The 19,792-nt window shown below is 38.6% G+C and overlaps 2 protein-coding genes across 4 annotated transcripts in view; one reads left to right on the top strand and one right to left on the bottom strand.

Annotated features, from left to right (window-relative positions):
• The window catches only part of KCTD4 (potassium channel tetramerization domain containing 4), a 37,805-nt gene extending 23,017 nt beyond the window's left edge, over positions 1-14,788 (bottom strand). For 2 of the 3 annotated variants that reach the window (XM_082700650.1, XM_082700652.1), the window contains exon 1: positions 14,403-14,718. The gene's annotated coding sequence lies outside the window, so the exon portion shown is untranslated. Of the gene's footprint in view, positions 1-10,445; positions 10,779-14,402 lie in introns of those variants that run through there. The other variant, XR_014303208.1, reaches the window with a different exon arrangement.
• GTF2F2 (general transcription factor IIF subunit 2) overlaps positions 1-19,792 on the top strand; it is a 154,692-nt gene that overhangs the window by 94,733 nt on the left and 40,167 nt on the right. The gene's annotated exons all lie outside the window — the stretch shown is intronic.

Genomic DNA, 19,792 nt, shown 5'->3' with positions numbered 1-19,792 from the left:
ATACTAATTAAAATTTATGGGGTGCCTGGGTCCCTCAGTCAGTTAAGCATCTGACTCTTGATTTTGGCTCAGGTCTTGCTTTCAGGGGTTCTGGGGAACAAGCACTACGTGTTGGGCTCTGTAGAGAGTCTCTTAGAGATTCTATTCTTCTCCCTTTCCCCTTCCTCCTCCTCCATCTCTGAAAGTCATTTTAAATTATTTAATTAGTGTTTTATTAAGAGTAACTTTAGGGCGCCTGGGTGGCTCAGTGGGTTAAGCCGCTGCCTTCGGCTCAGGTCATGATCTCAGGGTCCTGGGATCGAGTCTTGCATCGGGCTCTCTGCTCAGCAGGGAGCCTGCTTCTCTCTCTCTCTCTCTGCCTGCCTCTCCATCTACTTGTGATCTCTCTCTGTCAAATAAATAAATAAAATCTTAAAAAAAAAAAAAAAGAGTAACTTTAAGCATCTTGAGGCTTTTTTTTTTGTCCAACATGGGGCTTGAACTCACAACCCTAAGATCAAGAGTTCTACACTGCACCAACTTAGCCAGCCAAGTGCCCCCTTGAGGCTTTTTTAATAGTCAAATGACAAATTACACACTCACCAAGCTTTTAATTCATGTTGTACTCTTTAAACTATAAAGGGACATAAAGATAATGTGTGTTTTCTTATAGAAAAGTCATAGTAATGGGAAAATATGTTACTTTTTACTTCTACATGTTTATGTCACCAACTGATCTAAAAATACTTGTCTCAGAATTTTTATTTGTAATTTTTTCAGTGTTTGTGGGCTTTCATCAAAAACCTAAGAAAAACCTTTCTCTTTGGGAACAGAATATAGACTACAGAAGAAAAAAATGAGTCTTCTTTCTATGCAAAGACACCAGATAGTAGGAAGCAACTTGTGATTCACTTTCTTGGGGAGAGGTTACCAGGCTGTACCTGCCTGGATTCCTGATGTTTCATATTATGGTAAAAAATGTCTTAGTATGTGTTATTATAAGGGAAGAGGAAAAGGACCCCTTCACTCAGTAGATCTTTATGTAATTTGTGGGTGATGTGATTCATGTGGGTGAACTAGACTCAGGCCCAAAGAAGTTTCTGCAAATAAAATTTTTTTCAATGCAATAACAACACTGAAGCATTTTCTTTTTTCCACATTTCAACAAGTATGTGGATATATTTAGTACTTGTAGTTTTGACTCTTTTCCATGTAAATTTTGTAAAGAATAATTATTTTGTAAATGATTTTTCTTACATAGTAGGATGAGTCTCTTACAGCTGTGTCCCTTTATATTTAAAAAATAAATGTAGGATGAATTACAAATAAGGTAATCATATAACCTATCGTTTAAAACAGATACTTTTGGGAAAGAAAGCAGCCACTAACCAGAGAAGACGACACCCTAAGACAGCAGTGCAAATCATCCCACATAAAATGGGGATGTCAGGTCAATATGAATAGCCTGGATACACTGAAATGCTAACTTTTAAAAATGGGAACTAAAAGATAAGAGTCAAATAATGAAAGTGCTGGTGCTTAGGAAATGTGTACAGTACCAGGAATTCTAGACTGGTTCGAACTGCTATGGCTGAGCATAAACTGTGTGCTTCCCAGTAGCCACACAATGTTGGGCATGCAGTGGTGCTGTGTTAATGTTTTCATATACATTTTTATATGAATTTTATTAAAATCAGTAATAAGCTAAAAGTAAGTTTTATTAAAAACCATTTTTCTTTTAATCCTCAATAAAATTTGAGGTCATAACAGCAACTCAGAATTCTATAAAGATAATTTCATGACCTGGGAAATATAATATTAGATTGTAGCTTTCTGGTAGTCTCATTTGAAACAGTTTTTGGTGAATGTTGAGGTTAAGGATTAATATATTTTTATCAGTATCAGTTAAGGTACTTTCATTTCCTATTAGAAAAGCCAGTGCGGAGGGGCTTGGGCGGCTCAGTCTCTAGGCATCCACCTTGGGCACGGGTCATGATCCCAGAGTCCTGGGATGGAGCCCCACATGGGCTCCCTGCTCAGCAGGAAGCCTGTTTTTTCCCTCTCCTATTCCCCCTGCTTGTGTTCCCTCTCTCGCTGTCTCTCTCTGTCAAATAAGTAAATAAAATCTTAAAAGAAAAGCCAGTGCAGACTTAAAAGAAATTCATTTCTTAATTAAATGAAAATTTCATTAAAAAATTAAAAATAAAAGGCTTAAAAATAGAAGAAACTCATTGACTCACATAAATAAAATCCAGTGGTATTGTGGGCTTTAGCCATGCTTTATCTAGACATTCTCAACATCATCAGTGCTGTAGCTCTTTTCCTAATGTTCTTTGGTCTTTCTCCAGCTTGACTGTCCTAAGGAACCCAGATGTATGATTTTTAAAATATGGAGCTATGTATCTTTTTTAATCAAAAAATTTTTTTAAACGCCAGGGAATAGGAAGTCCTTCTGAAGAGCTAACCCAAGAAGGCAGCTGGCCTTCTTTGCCCTAAGCATGCTGTTATTCTCACAGCCTTACCCCTGTACTGCTCCTTTTTAATTATCACCTTAAGTGAAGGATTATGTGAAAGGGGCTGATGTCATCATTAAAATACAGTTTTTAAGCACATTATAAATAGACAGCTGTAGTAAAAGTGCAGAAATACCATTGCAGTAAAACTACCCAAAAAAGGTAGGCAAAGTGTTTTACCTAGAATGTTTTTTTTTTAAAGATTTTATTTATTTATTTGACAGAGAGAGATCACAAGTAGGCAGAGAAGCAGGCAGAGAGAGAGAGGAGGAAGCAGGCTCCCCGCTGAGCAGAGAGCCCGATGCGGGACTCAATCCCAAGACCCTGAGATCGTGACCTATGCTGAAGGCAGCGACTTAACCCACTGAGCCACCCAGGCACCCTAGAATGTTTTTTTTTTTAACAGAAACAGTTCCTCATAGGGAGTGTTATTTGGAGGAGGAAGACTTCTTAGTCCTTGATAACAATCTTTTTTAAAAAGAAGAAGAAGAAGAAGAAAATCTTTGGGAGATTACCCTGTAAGAATGCCTCCATTTCCTCTGAAGAGCCATTAACAGCTGTTGTCCCCAGCATTGAGCTGTAGACTACACCTGAAGATTTAGTATTCTGATGAAAGAAGGATTTCCAAATGATTGTAAAAGCTATTGGGAATATATATAAAGAATTAAAACATTGGCATAATTTTTACTTTATTATTTTTTATAAAGATTTTTCTTATTTGAGGGAGAGAGAGAGCATGAGTAGTGGGGAGAAGGAGAAACAGCTCCCCACCCTTGAGCAGGGAGCCTGCTTCAGGGCTCAATCCCAGGACCCTGGGATCATGACCTGAGCCAAAGGCAGACATTCAGCCAGCTTGAGACACCCAGGCACCTCCCCCCACAACTATTGGCGTAATTAAACAACAAAGTTTTCATCTGATTTCCTTCTTTCGAATTCTCTGGTATTTTCACTGGAAGAAAGAGGAGAGGAACTTTCTGAGTAGGTATTGCCTCAGTGTAAGCATCTCTTGTCTTTGGAGTTCCATAGCCCCTCTGCCTGTTCTCTTGGGGTTCTGGCCCCTTCTTAGTCTGCTGCCATTCCACCTCAAATGGGCATTGTTTTAAAACTGGCCACTTTGACACTTGCCAGATGTATCCTGTGCATTCTTCCACTGTCTGCTGTGCTCTGTTCCTGGTTTTCTGCTTGCCAGACTCCTTATTGTCCTTTAAGATTCCATTCAAATGTGAAATGTCACCAACCATTTTTTTCCACACAGAATAATCACCATCTCCACCAAGCTCCTGCTATATTTTTTCTAATAAACCACTAATCACATTTTGCTTTTTATTAACTTTATTTATCTCTACTAGATAGTGAGCTCCTTGAGATCAGGAAATATATCTAATCTTTGTTCTAACAGCTTTATGTTCAGTAAATTCTCATAAATGACCAAAAATAAAAATTTTAAAGTTACGGATTTACTGTTATACCATGATTAGTGACTCTATTAAGAATTAATACTTTTTAAAAAATGCATTTAGCTGTGTTTAAATTTAAATTCTAAATCCTGAGAAGCAGTACTGGCATGTGGTGGTGTTTGTACAAAGCCTCAGAGCTTTGCAGGATAAAAATACCTTCGTACACAATTTGTCTTTGTTCACTCACAGTTGAAAATCAACAGGGCTCACCTTCGGTAAAACTGTGAAGTAGGGAAAGTTTATCTTTATTATCCAGGCATCTTCTTTTATCATTCCTTTCCCCCTTAGTAATGTCTATCTTTAGGTACCTACTTTTTATCATATTCTGATCTTTTCTAGTCTCTCAATTCTGAATACATTTTAAGAATGAATAGGCATCAAACTGGGTATTTGATTTTAAACCTTTTATTACCACATGTGAATAATAACCATTAGATTACCTGTTCAAAGTATTTGAGTAGGCACTTTTTTATTTTATGGGAAAGGAAGAAAAATCATTGAAATTACACCATGTATAGGTTGGCCCTAAACACAAAATCTGAGTAGTCCTTTTAGTTTGTGGTGGGACTTGTCACCAGGACAACCATCTCTGCTTCCTGGGCTGAGTGGGTAGATCTGGCCTGCTTGCATTTGTTGAAGATTTGTTGGGAGGATTTAAAACTTGCTGCTGAATGCGACCCACAGAAGTGGTCAAATTCCCTTAGGCAGGATTAGCACCATCACTAGTCCATATAGTGTCTTTGTACAAACTTGTAAAAGACGATTCTTCCTTTAGTGTTTTTTATTTTTGTCAGGGAATCATGGCAATTTACATATTTCGTTGAACAAGACATTATTGCCATTTTCCAGAAAATTGTCACAAGAATTATACAAATATTTATCCTCTCTTTGAATGTGCTCCATCAGTGTGACCCTGTGGTGCACTGCAAAATGGGCCAGCCTGGGAATGAACGGCACTCCCTTATTTGCTGCAAGCCCAGATGTCCATTTTTCTTACTAGTTGGCTTGTCTAAGCCAATCTAAGTTGCTTATCTGGTCCTTGTAGGCACTGAAATTTTCAACCCTTGGTCTGTGGTTTCATGAAGCACTTGAAGAATAAGGACATGTAGCACATGTTTCTTTGTTAGGGAATCAGGATCCCACTTATCATTTAGTAATTGAATCAGCAGGAATGATGATAATCAAGTCTTTAACTCCTAGGAAGTACTAATTTAGACTTTGAGATGACTATGCTTTAAATATTCTTAACAGTTTTCTAAAGTACAAGATCTTCCTTATAAACATCATATAGACTGTCCTTCTTGCTTGAGACTCTTAATGAAGCTTCCATGGGATATATTATAAAGAAAACTTAAATTTAAAAAAAGATTTTTTAAAAGATTTTATTTATTTGTTTGACAGAGATCACAAGCAGGCAGAGAGGCAGGCAGAGAGAGGAAGGGAAGCAGGCTCCCTGCTGAACAGAGAGCTTGATGCAGGGCTCGATCCCAGGACCCTGGGATCATGACCTGAGCCGAAGGCAGAGGCTTTAACCCACTGAGCCATGCAGGTGCCCAAGAAAACTTGAATTTTAAGAAAGAATTCTAGATATAAGTAGAGAAAGAGAAAACATTGTTTAAAAATTTTTTTTAAAGACTTCCTGGTTAAGGGTGGTGGGGGCAAGGGGGTACACACGCCTGCGTGGCTCAGTTGGTTAAGCACATCCAACTCTTGAGTTTGGGCTCAGGTCATGATCTCAGAGTCATGAGATCTAGCCCCACGTTGGGCTCTATGCTGGGCATGGAGCCTACTTGGGTTTCTCTCTCTCTCTCCCTCACTCTCTAACTAAATAAATAAAGTTACTCAGTCAGTCCGCCGAGGGGAACTGATTTTCAGGTAGTACAGCTTAGCCTGCATGGTGGGCTGCCCACTCTTAAATGGCTTCATGTTCTATTAGATGTTCAATTTAAATCTTCTTTGCATTTTCACAAATAAAAAACTGAGTTAAGTTAACTGCCCGGGCTCACAGTTTGTGAATGGCAAAGCTGAAATTTGAGCCCAGATTCAGTTGATTCCAGTACATTAGATGATTGGGAACATCTTCTGGCCTTAATATTTTCAAAAGCTTACGTGGCTTTTCAGTAGGAAAGGGAAGGGAGTTTGTTCTCTTTTTCTCTCTCTTGTAGAGGAAGATCCTTATCCTATTGCCCTGCAACTTAAACTACTATTGTTAGTACCATGGTTCTGTTATATTATAAAATAAATAGGATAACATTTTCAGGATTTGTAGAAGATATCTTATGGCTTCATTGTTTCATTTTAGAATTTTTGTCGAGTTTCAGCTCCTACAACTTAAAAATGAACTTTGATAGCATAATTTAATTTCAAAGCTCTGTATATCTGCAGGGGAGAGGAGAATCTTCAATGATTTTACATATCTGTGGAGTTCATTATTTTACTTTTGGGAAGTTTATGTGAATTCTGTAATGCTTTGGGTAGTTCTGATGCACTAGTAGTTGTGCTGTTTTGAAGATGTACTTCTCTAGAATGGGTCCTAGTATGAGAGTTGCTACATACTGTGTACTGATTTTTTTTTTTAGCCCTTTGAAGGCCTCAGAATGTCCAAAACCCTTTTCTCATAATGCGTTATATATTTGAGGAAAACGGAAAGGATGGCATTAATAATAATGATAATGTTCAGGCCAAAACTTGTCAGACTGAAAAACAGTAGGCTTGTAGGGAAAATAGAGGAAGGTGTGGGCATATATAAATAAGCTTATATAAAACAAAACATGCCAGCAAATGGTATTTCCACTAAACTGCAGCTCCCTGAGTACAAGACTTTTTGTCTGCTTTTTTGGCTGGTGCATCTCTAATGACTGGAAGAGTACCTGGCACCTAGTAGGCTCACAGTAAATACTAGTTGAATGAGGAAGGAATGAAAGGTATACGACTTAGGTTTTATGCCTTTTATTGGGCGGGCTGCCCAGGACTTTGATCACAATGAGTCATTTCTTTTTAAGCTGTTACATGCCAAGTTGATTTATCTACTTCTGTTACTTCCCCATATTTCATAGCTTCAAGGTGTTATTTATTACTCACTTGTTCAACAGATATATATTAATCATTAAGATACATATTAAGCATCTAATGCACCTATTATACTAAGCAGTGTTAGCACTTAAAGGAAACCAGAGCTTATCTGTTTTGGGAAATGGATCATAGATGGGTATTGAATAATAATTTAGGGTAGCGTATTGTTGTATACAATATGAGAAGTTGACACAGGCAGTAAATACCAGGATTCAGAAAATACTGATTTGATGAAGTCAGTGAAGAGAGTCATAGGCTTTGAATAGATAAAGAGGAGGAGGAAGAAATTCTAGGAGGATCATGCACATCAAAATCTGGGATAAAGCAATTGGAGTGTTTTAGGGAATGTAGTGGGTCTGCCTGGTAGGCTTAGTACATGGAGAGCTGACTGAAGGGTGTTACAGTGTTGTCATGAACAGGTAGATGATCCACTGGAGTGCCTGTCACTCAGAGGGAGGTTCTTAGGTATCCTTCAGGGTTCTGTCTTCAGCATATTTTCCCTTGGTCAGTGTGACCCTCTTTGATTTTCATCTGGCCTTTGTAGTCTTGTAGCTTTTACTTATCTCTTGAACTCTAGCCCTCCTATGTTGTCTTGCTAAGTGATCCCCCCCCCTTTTAAAAATATATACACAACAACTCTGGAATTTGTATTTCCAGCTTAGACCTCTCTTTGGACCTTCACACCCATGTATTTGCCACAGTTCACTGGAAAGCTCCCCTTGGATGTCTCACAGACCACTTAGCTTCACATACCTGAAATTGAATTCCTGGTTGTTACCCACCTTCCCACCCCTAATGCAGGTCTTTCTCCAGTCTTCCCCATTTCTACTTAGTTACTCAGATTAATAAACAACCTGGGAGTTATCCATGATTCCTCTTCTCGTGACAAGACACAGCCAGGCCATCTTCCAGTTCTGTCAGCGGTGCCAGCACTGCACACGCTGACCTTCACTGCACACGCTACTACACAAGTCTGAGCTGCCTTCTTCACTCACCTAAATTTAGGACCAACTACGTAATTTGTAGGGACTGTTGCAAAACAAAATTCTACAGTCCCTTATTAAGTTAAGAATTTCAAAAGTGACAGCATTGCATCAGATCAAGTTAAGACCCTTCTACGTGTGGGCCCAGTGCACCATAGACTGCTCCTGCCCCTGCGACTGGCTCTGCTATCACAGAGCCTCCTAACTAGTGACTCCCTGCTTCCCCCTGTGGGCCATTCTTCACACAGCCTCACTAGCATAGACGAGATCATACCGCTTCCCTACTTAGCATGTGCAAGATCCTGTATGTCTGCCTTCCAAACTCTGTGTCCTTGGATCCTGAAGCTTCTTCATCCTCTTCTCCCACCGTACCCTGTTCCCATTCACTAGACAGAAGCCAAAATGACCTCTTCTTGGTCCCTCAGAACAAGACCCATCTCCAGGCTCCTCTTTCAGTCTAAGCACAAGTCTTTCACTAGATCTTATCCTCCTTTCCAGTTCTCAGGTCATATGTCACCTCCTCTGACAGGCCTCTCCTGACCACTCCTAGGTGAAAGAGTATAGCTACCTCCCCATCCCACCACCACAGCCTAGTTACTTGCCATGCCATGACTTTATTGTATTTTTAGCACTTATTACTGTATGGCACTATCTTTATTATTCATTAATTATTACCATTGACTGTATTCCTGTCACCTAGCATGGTTCCTGCCACTTGGTGATGATGAATAAATAATTGTTTCATGAATGAATGTTTTTCATAATCCTTTTAGCCTCTTATATTTTGGAGATTTATCTGAAGAGCAACAGGTTTATTTTTCCTTTGTTAGATTCTAATCATCTTTTATTTGTTGAATTCTTATAAAATTGAATTACTTATGTTTAATTTGCAAATATTCCAAGCTTAATTTTAAAATGCCAAATTATTTTCTCTTTAAAATGGCATAATTCTGAAATGACACATACTTACCTGTATTGTAGCTTGGACAACCAATTAAAGATGCTATTGCCCATTAAAGCTGATGTTGATACCATAGAGAGAGCAGAGTTCCTCTCCCCACCCCCATCAGTATTTTACACCATAATATCGAAGGTTTCACAGCCCAAAGCTTCACAAATGTGTGTAAACCCATTCATTGGGTAGCCACTGAGCACCCATTATGTACCACACACTCAGGAACAAAAGATGAGTAAGCCATTTTTCCTGCCCTTGAATTGCTCACTGTAGATAATTCTTTCTTTGATATGCAGCATTCTGTGTAGTTTCAAAAAGAAAAAATTACTCAGTCTGCTTCATGAACTATACTTGATCTTCTAGCTTTTAAACGTGAACGCCCAACCCAAAATAATTCAGTTGTTATAGGAGAAACACTGTCATACACATACAGTTTGTGAGGCGAACATGAATATGAAATATTGTAAAATTAATTTACAAATCTGTTGTTTACCAGTACTGTCTGGTACACACAACAATTGTGGAGAGGGTGGGTGTGTTACAGCCAAATGCTATTGTTAACAGAATTTGCAGTACTTCCCACATAATTACATTGACTGCCATATGGCATTTTATTGCAGTTCATTTAAATTACAAGGAGTTTATACTTCTGTTTGTGTTCTCTTTAGCGCCTTTCAGTAGCACTGTTTTTTATACTACATACTTTAGATATCCCTTTGTCGTAAAAAAATTATCTTTTAAGATGAACGTAATTTGTAAAATAGAGCACCATGACTTTTCTCGAAATAGTCCCCATGTGGATTCTAAATGGTAACTAAATGATTGCGTATATGCTGTACAGTTCCCTGAATCTTGCTAATCATACCAACAAAACAATAACTGAATTTTTTTTTTCAAGAACATATTATTCTGAAAATTATCTCATGTTGGTTAAGTACATTAGCGTCTTTTTCCTTCCTGGAACTCTAGAGGAAGGAGTTGTTTCTAACGGTTATTTTCTAGATAGCTACTACTCGGTTCTTTTTAAAAGTTCGTAGCTTTAAATAATTTTTTTTTAAAGATTTATTTATTTGGGGGGGTAGTGTGTGTGTAGTGGGGAGGGGTAAAAGGGTGAGAGAGTCTCAAGCAGACTCTGTGCTGAGCATGGGGCCTGACTCAAGGCTCAATCTCACAACCCGAGATCATGACCTGCGCCAAAGTCAGGAGTCAGATGCTTACCTGACAATGCCACCCAGGCGCCCCACTTTAAACAATTTTTGATTAGCTTTAGAATGAAAATCGTTCTGAAATAATGTTACATATTATACCTACATCCATATCTCATATACAAAGTCTGTTGGGAATGTAATCTAGCCTTCTCTTTAACTTCATTTTTCTTTTGAACACCTGTTTTGAGTTCTATAGTAGATACCTTCAGATCCTGTCAAAAAGAGTAGCATCATTTACCCTTTCCCCAGATGACCACAAAGTACTATGCTTTTTTGTGAGTTTATTTGCTTGTTTTCATATATTTTTCACCCCCCTCTTAACAGTTCTCATTTTGTCATGTTCATGGTGTTACAATCTGCTGCTGCCCCTCTCTTCATTCTGATTTAGTGTTTTTAATTTCCTGTGAGCTAGGAAACCAGTTTTACAATTCTGTTAAAGTAAATAATGTGTGCAAAGAGTAGCCTGAATAGACTCTGAGTGAAGGTCTAATGGGCTTGTCTATGAGTCAAGTGCCCAGAGCTGTCATGCTTGGCCTCGTGACATCTGTTTTGGTTGCTGAGATGTTCTTTTTTGCTTCTTTCCTAGTTCTTGTTAGGGCAGATGTCACTACCTAATAAATAGAAAATAAGTAGAATATCTCATTTTGGGACCTTTTCCTTGGGTCAGTTGGTCCTTGTTAACATGATACACTTGAAGCATCTATCTGAAACTCAGATATTTAATTAAGTTTTGCTAATTAAATTCCCTGACATCTTTCCAAGTGCTTTGCTATGATACTGAGTCATGCAACTAAATGAACTCTTGTTAAGCTATTGATTGCCAAACCTTGTTTCTCTGCTCTTTATTCAAATTTCTGTCATGGATGAAGCTTACAGTTTAAAAATCAGTTGGTTGTTGACAACGTAGCAAGATACTCTGCAGTCAGTCCCAATGTCCATTCATTAAACCTTCAACATACATTCTGGGATACCTTCTTTTTCAGGCATTGTGTTAGGCACTACACTTACAGTTAACAAGAAAGACAGGGTTTCTGTGATTATGGCTTTCAGTGGTACCAAATCTTTCTTAAACTTCAACATATGTATGCAGATCACCTGAGAACTTCATTTAAAAATGTTGGGCCAAGGCCCCAGAGTTTTTGACTCAATAGGTCTTAAGTTGGTACTAGAAATAAGTACTGTTCATGGGCACCCTGATGATTCTAAGGTAATGGTTGTCCAAGCACATTTTGAGAAATTCAGATCTCACAGATGAGGAATCCTTAACAAGGTGTACAGTTTCCAAGTAATACATGGACCCAAGCAATGTAATGCTGTATTTTAACCTGATTGCTAGTTCATCTGTAAACGGTCTCAAACACGTTTTGTTTTTTTTTTTTTAAAGATTTTATTTATTTACTTGAGAGAGAGACAGTGAGAGAGAGCATGAGCTTGGAGAAGGTCAGAGGGAGAAGCAGACTCTCCATGGAGCTGGGAGCCTGATGCGGGACTCGATCCCGGGATTCCGGGATCATGACCTGAGCCGAAGGCAGTCGTCCAACCAACTGAGCCACCCAGGCATCCCTCAAACACGTTTTTTAAATCATTGGCTTATGTTTTTACCTGTTCCCTTTATGTTGAGTTGAAATGACTGGAAACTATGATTAAATCGAAGTGTGGTAATTTCTTATCTCTTAAATAACCCACCAACAAATTAATCTTTTCCGTAAGAATAACATTGCCCTATGGCAGGCTGCCTCCCAAAGACCACGGATCTTTGACAGCAACAGCAAAGATAAAACATTTCCTCCCAACAGCTTCTTTCAAAATAAAATGTCCTTGAATGCACAAGAAATCCTTGTCAGTGGTTGTCTCCAGGGAGGAAGATATAGGGGAGATCTGGGGGTGACTTGTATTTAATCCCTATGCTTTTGCATGTTAAACATTTTATACCATGTGACTGCATTAATTAATCCAAAATAAATTTGAGGAGGTAAGTCATGGCTATTACCACAGGTCTAGAAGTACACTGTTGGTCACTGTTTCACTGTAGTGGCCTCCTAAGTCTACCTTTCTTTTGGACACCTTCTCCATCAGCATATCCTAGAGGGTGGAGCCCTTCCTCTACTGAGCACTTTATTCCAATGACTCCTTTCTTCTTCAGAGGTTTATGGTACCACCTTACCATAAGCTTCATTCTTAGACATCCTAGAGTCTGTTTCTACTTCACTGGTCTAGTTTTATGTCCGAAAGGTGCTATTTTAATTATTGTGGCTTAATAGTGCATGTTAATGCCCAGCATATTATGAACTGCATTACTGTTCCTTTGAAAATTTTTCTTAGTTTGGGACGCCAGGGTGGCTCAGTGGGTTAAAGCCTCTGCTTTTGGCTCAGGTCATGATCCCAGGGTCCTAGGATCGATCCCCGAATCAGGCTCTCTGCTCAGCAGGGAGCCTGCTTCCCTTCCTCTCCCTGCCTGCCTCTCTGCCTACTTAAATAAATGAAAATTTTTTTTTTAAAAAAAAGGTACTTAATTAGCATATAAAATTTAGAGTATTATATAAATGTACATATCCGTAGTTGTTATTCTCTTAAAAATGTGAAATAAAACTTCTCTGCCCTTAAGTTCCTGAGCTTATTGATCAGAGATACACAATAACTTTAAAAAAATATACGCAGGGGCGCCTGGGTGGCTCAGTCAATTAAGCATCTGCCTTTGGCTCAGGTCATGATCCCCGGGTCCTGGGATCGAGACCCTCATCGGGCTCCCTGCTTTGTGGGAAGCCTGCTTCTCCCTCTCCCACTCCTCCTGCTTGTGTTTCCTCTCTCACTCTGTCTCTCTCTGTCAAATAAATAAATAAAATCTTAAAAAAAAAATACTCAGTTTGGGTTTATTAAAACTCTTCCATGGAAGAAACAAAGTTGAGCGTTGAGGAGCCTAGGTTGTAAGGCTGGGCAGTTTTTCTAAATACGCATATGCATATTTGAGAATGTATGCATATGTTGCATAGGCATATGCATATGTGAAAACTACCAAATTGTTGCACAGGCATATGCCTATGTGAAAACCACCAAATTGTACACGACAGAAATCAGCTCCCTTTATAACGGTTATACCTCAGTTAAAACTGTTTTAAAGTATCACAAACTTTTGCTTGAGTTAGGTTTCCTCTCTGATAGTCTTGCCCTTTTTTTCACTTTCATTAAAGATTGCTATTATAGTTTTTGCTAGTGGGCTTTAAAGGAGTATGGAGGAACATAGTACCTGACAGGTAATAGATACTCTGAATGTCTTCAATGGACTGTAATTGAGTAACATACTGATTATTTTCCTTGTTGAACTTGACGCTTGCAGCACTGGCTTTGGGTGGCTGTGGGAGGACTGTAGTCCAGTAAGAGCCGCCAGAGAGAGAGGTGAGTGAAAGATGAGGGAAATAGAGCAAACACATAGAGAGTAAGGGGCTGCTTTGCTTGGAAGGTGAAGGCCCAGAGAGGAGTTTGCCATGCACACTGGGAGTGAAGGATAGGAAAGAAGGTGGCACATTCCAGGAGTGGTGAAGAATCCTTAGAAGTTCAAGAGGCTCTTATGTTCCATTATTTGTATTGCCCTCTCCACCAGCTTGTAGCTCTTTCATGTTGGTTTCTTTCACGGTACCTCATTCTGGGCCTAGCTTGTATTAGGTCTCCAGAACCCTCTGGAATTCAGCATCATAGGCACGCTTACCGTATGTATGCACATACCATTCTGCCCTTCTCTCACTGGTACCTGGTATCATGTAGCTTCTCTTCATCCCTTGTTTATTGTTGTCCCTGAGACCAGTCTCTCCTTACCCTGGTTCATTCTCCTTTTTGTGGTCAGAGTTAATTTTCATTTTAAAGTGAGCCCTTTCCCATAGTTACCCAGTTTTGACAACTGACTCGTAGCTTAGTTTGGCATTAGAGAGCTTCTGTAGCCTGACCTAACCATCTTTTACCATGTATTTTTCACCTCTTCTCCCCTCCCGCTCCCCCTCCCGTATTACCCCTCTTCTTCCTTCCCTCCTTCTCCCTCCTCCCCACTTTCCTTCTTTCTCCACCCTCTCCATTCTTGGAATTTGCCACCTTCTTTTCTGCCCCTCATACTGTCCCACTTTGTACAACAAACTCCTAGCTGGACCTTCACATCCCTGGAAAAAGCCTTTCCTTACTCCTCCAGGCAGTTGCCCTATGGGTCCCCATGTACTTGACTCTGGCTTTTACTATACACTGTTACTTACCTCTCTGTATGTTTGTCTTCTCCGTTAATCAAGAGCAGGCACTCATAGGATACTTGCCTCTGACAGTCAGTTGCGAGGTGGTGGAGATGTGATACCACTTTGAAATAGAGGCTTTTGTTGAAGTTGGAAGGTGGCTGGTGAGAAGATAGTGTAAACATACATATTTAGCAGAAGTTGGAGATACCGTTTATGGATACAGTGTGAGGAAGAAGGAAGGAGGGGTGAGAAAGAGATTTATGTGGTAACATCAGAATGTTGAAGGGGAGAAGGTATTGGAGAACTGTTGGTGGAAAGGAACCTGGTCAGAAGGACAACCATGGTGATGTATGGAATGTTTGGAATTTTAGAAATACAACACCTAATTGGGTACTGTTCTGAACTGTACAGAGAAAGGTGTGTGGGATACAGGCCACCCACCCTCCAAACAAACAACTTTCAATTTGATGAGCAAGGTAAGACAGACACAGAAGAAATTGGGAGTAAAAAGTTTAATAATAGCAATGTGTATGTGATTGGGTCCTTGGGTATGGTAGGAGAGCTAATTCCAGTAAGAATTTGTGTGTCTTAAGCAGTGCTGATGAGCAAGCCATTCAGACAGGAAGTCAGAGGAGAGTCTGTTGCAGTGTAGTGGGCCCAAGTAATGAGGATTACAAGATCTGAACAAATTTGGGAGGATGAATTGAGGTGCTTAGTAAGTATGGCTTTTAACACTCTGATGCTTATACTGATGAAAACAAGGACAAAAACAAGCATGACATTTAATATTTAATAGAAGTCAGCCAGTTTTGTGTACTGCTAGTCTTTTTTTCTTAAAATGGTAGTTTTGCCCCCCCCAAAAAAAAAACCACAAAAACAACTATGGGGAGCTAGTACTGCCAGTGGACTTGAGCATCTTGAACTGACATAACTCCTCCATAACACTATGCTGTATGTAACTAGCTATGTGCCTTGTAATTACACTACTTTACTTTGAACTAGGGCTTTACTGTTGTGTCATCAAAAAGTCATAATGTAACTAGCATCATTTATATAATAACGTAATTATGTGCCATAACAATAACATAACTGACATTTTTATAACTAATGATTTAACATAGTATTTATATAACAGCATTAAGTAGAAACTAAAATATAAGCATATCTTTGGTTAGTTCCTATATGGTTTGCATCAGCTACAAGTTCTTAGTGGCAGTGTAAATGTAGAGGAAAAGACAGCATTTTGGGTTTTTTTGTTTTGTTTTTTAGTTTCTAGCCTTTGTTTTTATGAGGTTGGAGCAAGAGTATATGGAGTGTTAGATAAATTTAACTTCTTTGAGAGAAGTCTAATTCTAGCATTGATCTTTTGTCACTGTACCACAGAAGTTTATTTCCAGCTTTCATTATCATTCTTGAATGTAGTTTGAATTCTTCAGAGATGAAGCATGTGCAGAATTCTTCTTTCAACCCCTTTAGTCATCCTCTTGAAGAGAACGTGAGACCATATGGCCTGAAACCCCATTCACAGTGGAGAGTCTGAAGCAGTGAATCGATAGGGAGTCCTTCCTTCTCTCTTTGCTGTCCCTAAAGGACAGTCTGAATGACTTGCAATCTATAATATCAATATCAGTATCACAGCAGCTGGTCCAAAATGGAGCACTCTCCCTCGAGCCTTACCACTCCTTCTGTAGATTTTTCCTCCTGGCTTGATTTGGTTTTAATTAGCACCAGAATCTCTCCTCTTAATTTTTCGAAGGTTGCTAAAACAGCATAATGAAATTCACTTTATCTTTTAAAAAACTCTCTCTGACTCTCAGCACATGTTGGTGGCCACACACTGTCAGACATTTCCCATCCATTATTCCAGCATTTATACTTTCATGGAGTCACTAATGAAGTAGCCATTTGCTATATTTGCTTAGTCACCATAGCAACAGTGTCTTGGTTAGTGTACGCCTGGGTAGCTTCCTACAGTTTGACATGATACGCTGCTAATAATTCTGATTTCTACTCAGAGGCAACTGGAATTTTGCAGAATGGAATTTTTAAATTTGCTGAGTGGAAGTTGTTTAATCCCACTGGTGTATTCTGTTGGCACCCATCACGTAGTCATAGGATCATAGAAATTTTAATTTGGAAGAATGATTCATACTTGCAGTATATATTGCAGTGGCTGGCTAGAGAAACATTGCTTCTGTCCCCATAAGCAGCTTATTTAATCCCTAGCCTAAATATTTTTAGGTTCAAAGAAATCGATCAGAAGGTTAGCAGTTGGGGCTGCTTGATAATATTGGGTGCTTAGCTTTAAACTATTTTAAAGAATTCTGGCTATATGCCTTAAAATTATAATTTAATAAATATGAAAATTGAAAAGTACTTCTTGTCATAGTGATTTTTTCAATCTTTTATTGGCTAATTTCTGTTAGGTCAGCCTCTTTGAACTACATTACCTCATTCATTTCCCCTTCTGCACACTCACTTTAAGTTCCTTTAGTCACTACATAAAGTAACAGTTATATAAATTTATTTTCATTTGTGTCTCCTTCAGATTTCATATAATGTGAACATGTACCTTGCAGAAAATACACATTCTATAATATACTTTATTTGGAGAAGACAGTGTAGCCTGTTCATGGTGATAGAGTTCACAGTTTTAAGAATCATATCTAATCTTAAATGATATAAAGACTGTTGCTGTGCCATCTGTTATAAAATGTGTAAAGGCTCATTTAAACCACCAAGTTCATTTCACATCTAAATTGCTTTTATCAAACATACTCCATATTTTAACCCTTACCTCATGTAGGAATTAAACCCACAGACGCCCACTTCCCTTTAGTCATCCATATTCTCATTTTGATCTGTATAAAAATACAGCAAGCTCAGATCCTATTAATTTCATTCTTGGTTCTAAATATTGAACTGGGAGAAACGTAACACGGGTGTGTTTTAGAATATGTTCATCCAAATATATATGTACATATACATACATACATACATATCTAGTTTTTCATTTGTTCCACAGTTGTTGAATTGATAATGCTAAGAGACCGAAGTCATAGTGTCGTTGCCTTGGACTGTTGCATGGACACAGCTAGCTTTCAGCTAGCAATACTAGAGGGAACTGAGGAAAAGAGCTTGATATAAAACCATTACCACAACTGAAAAAAAAAAAAAAATTACACAGAAGTTTATGCTTTCTTACTGGTATTCTTCCTTATCCTCATCTTATTGGTGTTTGCCCTTATCAAAGATGTCTACCAAAGTGACATTTACAAAGATAAATGACCCAGATTGTCATATCAAGAGCTTAGCATAATGAAGTGAATTTTGTCCGTCATTTTTAAATATGCATCATGGTCAAGTAGCCTTTCTAATAATTTGTCCCATCCATGCATGTTCATGATGTGGAAAACATTTTGATACATTTATTTTGGGCCTATAATAGTAGTCATTCTGTGACTAACCAGAACTCCATGAAGAATAGTCTGATATCCGTAACATTTTGTAGGAATTACAGGCTATAAAATGAATGACTAAAAGATGAAGCTACTTTCAAGTAGAGCTAACAGTGCAAATAAAATAACACAGAGAGACTAAGTCCCTAAAGCATCAGGACTATTTTCACCCCCATGTTGTTTAGAAACCCTTTTTCCCTGTATGCCAAGTTTGTTGTCTTTGTACTGAGACCAGCTATTAAAAAATCCTAGGTTTGAATTGAACCGGATAGTATTTTATATATTTAGAAAAATCCAGATTAAAACATTTATGTAATGCCTTCTGCCCTCTACTAATAGCAAGGAAAAGAATTTGTACTATATTCAAAATGATATATTCAGTTCTTAATCAATCTATCTATAGGCTTTATGTAAAAGAAAACTTGCATGATGGCCAGGTAACTTTATGCTAGTGTTGCATAATTCCCTACCAAATAATAGCAAATCAGAAACCTATTTACAGGGGCGCCTGGGTGGCTCAGTGGGTTGGGCCGCTGCCTTCGGCTCAGGTCATGATCCCAGGGTCCTGGGATCGAGTCCCGCATCGGGCTCTCTGCTCAGCGGGGAGCCTGCTTCCCCCTCTCTCTCTCTCTGCCTGCCTCTCTGCCTGCTTGTGATCTCTCTCTGTCAAATAAAAAAAAAAAAAAAAAAAAAAGAAACCTATTTACAGTCAATGGATAAACAGTTTTGGGAGCTTCCAAAAAAGTAGTTGGGGTTGAAGATCTATCGAGAGTACTGGCAACATGAACAGATAAAATTGTGAAAACAGAAAATCTTAGTGTAATAATTATTCTCGGCACTGTCTCAAAATGGTGAACATATAAGCATTAGTGTTTCTGTTGTGAAACTGAGTTAATGTTATTAATGGTAATTTCTAGCAATATTTTTAAGTTTTGGAAGAATTTTATCTGCAAAGGTAAAACCTGTGTCTTAAAATCAAATTGCAGCCTTAAATTAATTAATACATTTCAGTCTTAATGGAAAGAAAAAGCTTTCACGTCATATTGATTAAATATTTTTAAGTATTTTCAATCAAGATCTGTATGATGTGATTCAAGAATATTCAGGGGCATGGCTGTCCCAGTACATTACACTGAACTGCCACAGTGACTGCTTGGCCTGCAGTTCTCTCATCCACTCATGCCTCTGAGTCATACGTCACTGTGGGAGTCCATGGACTCTTGTACGTGGGGAATCTGCAAGGAAGCAGAAGGCTAGAGCCCATTACTTAGCTGGGTGGGAGAGTTTAAGTTGCACGAGCCTCTAGAATTAGTACTTAGGCAAAACTCACTTTCTATTTATGAAAATCATCTGGGAGAAGAGAAGAAATGGATGGTGAAACCTGAGTTGCTTGAGTAAAATGGTGGTGTCAAGAGGATTTCTAAGCACTAGATTAACCCACCACATACGCAAAAGTTCAGGAGAGTCAGTGTAGTTAAGTGCTGGGCAAAGAATCCTTTAGGATACAAAATCTAAACTAATCCTTAGAGATTCCATGGTGGAAAGAGGCCTAAGGGTTATTGTTTCATGTACCCTGAGACATTAACCTATTTGGTCATTGAGGTAAGATAATGTATATGAAATAATCCAGAGCTAGATAGAAAATTGAGAGAAAATCAACTAAAAAGGTCAGAGAGGTTTAAAAAAAAAAAAAGGGACACTAGCCAAAGTAAAGTAGACACTGATAATAAAGGAAGGAGAGGAATAAAATCATTATTCCATTCAGTTGTACCCACCGTGTAGTTTTTCTGCAGGTGGCCCTGTCCTCTGGGAAGAAAATTAGAAAACCTCTTTGCATCATACTTAATATGAGTAAGGCAGGGAAAGATTAAAGTTTGAGACTGTTTAAAAATGGCTATGAGTAATGTATAACTTAAAGAGATGTTCTGCTCAAATGTAGTTTTCTACTTTTGTGAA

The sequence above is a fragment of the Mustela nivalis genome (genome assembly GCF_964662115.1).
Source record: "Mustela nivalis genome assembly, chromosome: 15".
Classification (NCBI taxonomy): domain Eukaryota; kingdom Metazoa; phylum Chordata; class Mammalia; order Carnivora; family Mustelidae; genus Mustela; species Mustela nivalis.
This window is presented reverse-complemented; position numbering and strand designations above follow the sequence as displayed.